This window comes from Triticum dicoccoides, chromosome 1B (genome assembly GCF_002162155.2).
Source record: "Triticum dicoccoides isolate Atlit2015 ecotype Zavitan chromosome 1B, WEW_v2.0, whole genome shotgun sequence".
In the NCBI taxonomy this organism is placed as follows: domain Eukaryota; kingdom Viridiplantae; phylum Streptophyta; class Magnoliopsida; order Poales; family Poaceae; genus Triticum; species Triticum dicoccoides.
The window spans coordinates 660,575,553-660,580,472 of NC_041381.1; the positions used below are offsets into that span (position 1 = coordinate 660,575,553).

General features: G+C 46.2%; 1 pseudogene; it reads left to right on the plus strand.

The window, feature by feature from the left end:
- Positions 1–3,145: 3,145 nt before the first annotated feature.
- LOC119350829 lies at positions 3,146–4,920 on the plus strand (annotated as a pseudogene).

Sequence of the window (4,920 nt, forward strand, 5' to 3'; positions counted from 1 at the left end):
GATCAAAAGGTATATCGCTCCATGATTGGCTCCTTGCTTTACCTTTGTGCATCTAGACCGGATATCATGTTGAGTGTGAGAATTTGTGCACGGTTTCAAGCCGCACCTAAGGAAAGCCACCTTGTGGCGGTCAAGCGAATCTTTCGATATTTGGCTCATGCCCCAAACTTTGTCTTATGGTACCCAAGAGGAGCAAACTTTGATCTTTTGGGATATTTAGACTCAGATTGGGCGGGAGACAAACTGGATAGGAAGTCCACCTCCGAAGGGTGCCAATTTATCGGTTGCTCTTTGGTGAGTTGGTCTTCTAAGAAGCAAAGTTGTGTGTCTCTCTCGTCCACCGAGGCAGAGTATGTGGCTGCAGGTAGTTGTTGTGCTCAACTTCTATGGATGAGGCAAACTTTGAAGGATTACGGTGTCACTTGTGACAAAGTGCCTCTTTGGTGTGACAATGAAAGTGCCATCAAGATCTCTCTCAACCCGGTGCAACACTTCAAGACAAAGCATATTGAGATTCGGTATCACTTCATTCGGGATCACATTAGGCGAGGGGAGATCAAGCTCAAGTATGTCAACACTCATGATAACCTTGCAGATATTTTCATGAAGCCCTTGGATGAAGCAAGATTTCGTGAGTTAAGGCATGAGCTAAATATCATTGATTTGAGCAATGTAGCTTGAACCCTTGCACACCCCACCATACTAAACTTGATATCTTGTTTAGGTGTAGGCATGGACATACGGGGAGTGTTGTTCTCTCAATGAACTCTCCCTCCCCTCATTATGCATAAATTGATCAACTCTTCACATTAGCCATTTTTTAGGTACTTGTGCTTCAAAGACGAGTTTTGGTCATGGGCCCAAGGATAATTCTTCATGGTGCCATATCAATTGACTCATACATAGGTGGCTCCGGCCACCGCCCTCTCTTCTTGAGAGTTTTGTTTCGTGTTTTGGTCTTTGTTGTCTTTTGCCTTCGGTTGAGCCATGTTTGTGTTTGTGTTGCCTCGCGTGCTAGCTCTTGGTGTGTCCGGTTGCGAGAAGGGTGCGTTGCAAAGGCTGTTTTCTTCTCTCGTTTGTGAAACATGCATTTTCTTGGGTATACGGTACTACCGTGGTTGGCCACGGTACCACCATAGGAGTTGCGCACCGTACTACCGCAACCAGCACGGCAGTAATTTTTTACTGCCGCTGGTCGAGCGGTATTACCGCCTGGCGTGCGGTACTTCCGCCCGGGTGGTACTACCACAATGAGGCACGGTACTACTCGCAGTCGTGAGCGCGTGGGGGTTAAGAGCGGGCCGGGGGAGTTCTAACTCCCTCATACCCATTCAACTCATGTTCCCCACGACGTCTCTCTCTCTCTCTCTCTCTCTCTCTCTCTCTCTCTCTCTCCTGCCCAAGAACGGCGCCGGAGAACCTCGCCGGATCTCCATCTCCGGCCGCTCTCCTCGAATTCCGACCGGTGGGATCGTTCCCCACCTCGCCCTCTTGCCATGGACCAAGGTTTTTCCCCAAGTCCTTCTCTTTTTGTTCCTTTCTTGTGCTTCTAGGTCTTGGGGAGATGCATGTGTTGTTCATGTGCTTTTTGGCTAAATCTGTGCAAGAGGGATTTGTAGGAGAGTGGTAGTGCAGTAAGCATGCTATTTGGATTGACACAATAGTTTAGTTTGATCAACGGTAGTACCGATCTAGTTTTGGTTGTTCCTAGATCCAGATCCGCGATTATTGTGGCATTTGAATCCGTGTGGTACTACCGCTCCTCCTGGAGCGGTACTACCGCATCCACGCTCATAATCTGCTCCGTGCGGTACTACCGCTCCCTTGGCGCGGTACTACCGCTCGGAGCATGGAAGTAAAAAATTACTTCAGGCGCGGTACTACCGTGCCACCCCGGCACGGTACTACCGCGGCTGGAGCGGATGTAATTTTTTACATCCGTGCGTCGGTCCGGTACTACCGTAGATGCAATTTATGTTGTTTTCTCCTTCCAAATCTTGTGCTTACTTGTTTCTTGTGGCTTTGGCCCTGGTCTTTGCATTGATCCTTCTCGTTTTCTTGTGTGTTCTTGTGTTGTGTGTCTAGGTGGTGGCTTCGGTTCCAATGTCCATCGGTCAAATCCAGTCCTTGACACGGGCTCCAAGCGCCTGCGCAACCAAGATGAAGCTCCAGAGGGCTCCAATGCCTTCCAACGCAGAACCAAGCACACCGCCACCAAGCTCAAGGAGCCCACAATGGACATGGATGAGATACCTCTGGCTGAGTTTGTCCCTCGAAGGAAGATCAACCCCTATGAGAATCCCCATGCAAATTTCAGAGGGAATGAACTATTCTGGACCAAGCAGCAGAATCTTATCTATCTGGATGTGATCAAGGCCAAGCAAAACATCTACGTGGACATGCACTGGATTAACATGAATCATATGAGGCAGGACAAGCACCGTGCTATTTTGGTGAGGCTTTGGACCTGGTGGAGCAATTTGGCATTGAGCACATGCTTACTTTTCATCTGGACTTTGACCCAGAGATTGTGGCTCAGTTCTTTGCCTCGGTACATTTTCATTTTGATCAGGCATGGACCATGACCTGGATGACCAATGGGCAACAGTTGACTGCTACATGGAAGGACTTCATGGATTTGCTTCAGGTTCCTGATGCGGGGCTCGACACGCCCGTTGGTGTTCGCCCTCATGCCAACCCTGAGTCAGCCAACAAGAACAAGCTTCAGCCCTTCTTTGTTGAGAAGACGCTTCCCAGTAAGAAGAAGACATGGGTGCTGAACTCTTTCCTTGACATCATGCATCAGATCTTCCGCAACATCCTTTTTCCTCGCATCGGTGACAAGGACAAGGTGCATGCCTATCTGGTGGATATTATGCTCATTTGTGAGGACGTGTGTCATGCTCAGACGCAACAACTTGATGTCTCACATATTATGTGGTGCGAGCTTCAGTTTGCGGTGTTCAACCGTAAGGTCCCCATCTATGGGCCTTACATGTTTCTCTTGATCTCCAAGACTTGTGAGAAGCTCTTCCCCAGTGAGGAGTTTGTTGCCCCCGGTTGGATTCGTCATGATCCTGTCAAGCTCCGCATCAAGAGCCAATGAGGGAACACCACTACCAGTTCTGAGGCAGAGGCTTCCAAGATGGATGTGGATGAGGATGAGATCGAGGAGGAGGCGGATGAGGACAACTCTGATGGATACACTCCTCCCTCTACTGAGCCCTCATGGGCTAAGAAGCTGAAGACCAAGATGAAGAAGCTATTCTGCATGCAGGCCCTCGAGAATCCCAAAAGTTGTCATTTTGGATAGGTATAGTCAAACTTTTGAAATTTTGATTGTTGTGATGATTTTAAATAATTAAATTCGGTACTTGAAAATCAAGCGTGCATATTTCTCTCAAATAGTACCCCCTCAGCTCCTTTTCTTATTGTGCATAATTTTTCCCATGGCAATGGCTGAAAGACAGAAAGAGAGCTCTTCTTTCTTAATGAATTGAGTTCGAGAATTGATGTACAAAACTAAAAATTATGCCTAGCAATAATTGAAAAGTCCTATACCACCCAGGTTCTGGGGTGCCGGCAATGATTATTCAGTTTCTATACTTTTTGTAGTTGTACCTTCAGTTTCATCATTCCCTCCGTCCCATAATATAAGATGTTACTACAACCAATATGTGAGCATATTGGATGTAATAACATCTTTTGGCTTACTAGTTGTATAATTAGTTACTTAGTTGATTATGGAGAAATAGCATGTCAAGTTAATTAAACATTCTATCATGTTAGTGTAATGCTATTTTGGTGATTGTATATATGTATAGCTTAACATGAGTAAACTTGAAGCTTGGCTATTTTGCACTTTGTCAGGCATCGCTGCCATGATTGTTGTCTCTGCCCTTATGGTTATGGTCCATCAACTCCTGAAATTCAAAAGGTTCTATGAGCAAAATGGTGGTCCAGTTCTAAAAGATATAAATAATATAAGGATCTATACAAGGAAACAAATGAAACAAATGACAAATAACTACAAGCGTGTAATTGGAGAGGGACACTTTGGTAAGGTTTATCTGGGGACTCTCAAGGACAAACAACAGGTGGCTATAAAGAAATCCATCAAGGTTGACAAGCACATGAAAAAGGAGTTCACCGATGAGGTTATAATCCAATCTGCGATGAGGCACAAGAACATTGTCATGCTCATAGGCTGCTGCTTGGAACTGGATGTTCCCATGTTGGTGTATGAGTTTGCAGCGAGAGGGAGTCTGTATGATGTTCTCTTCAAGTGCAAAGATAGGATTCTGGTGGGTACACGATTGTGGATTGCCATTGGGTCAGCCGAAGGCTTAACATACATGCATTCAGCAGGGGAGAGTACAATCCGTCATGGTGACGTGAAATCTGCCAACATCCTTCTCGATAAAAAGTTCACCCCAAAGGTTTCAGACTTTGGGACATCAAAGCTACTCGCGAGAGGAAAAGCTGAGATGACAGAACATGTCATTGGGTACATGAGTAGATCCGGTATATATGGAGCAAGGGATTGTTACACAGAAGAGCGATGTCTACGGTTTCGGAGTTGTCCTCATAGAACTTATCACAAGGAGGCCTGCAACATATGATGCTGAGAGGAGCTATGTTGCAAACTTTGTTGAAGCTTGTCTAGCAAAAAGAGCAAGAAACTTTATTGATAACGATGTTACAAGCGAGGCGGATATCGATCTCTTGGAAATGGTCAGCAGGGTCGTCGTGGATTGTCTGAAGCCCAATCCAGAAGAACGACAAGACATGAAACAAGTAGAGAACCGCCTCCTCGAGATTGTTGCACATTCTGTGGACCATAGTCAGGAGAGGAACTACGAGGGAGATCTTAGTCCGGCACCGGATGATGTTGCTTTGCTTAAAGCCTTCGGAGAATGA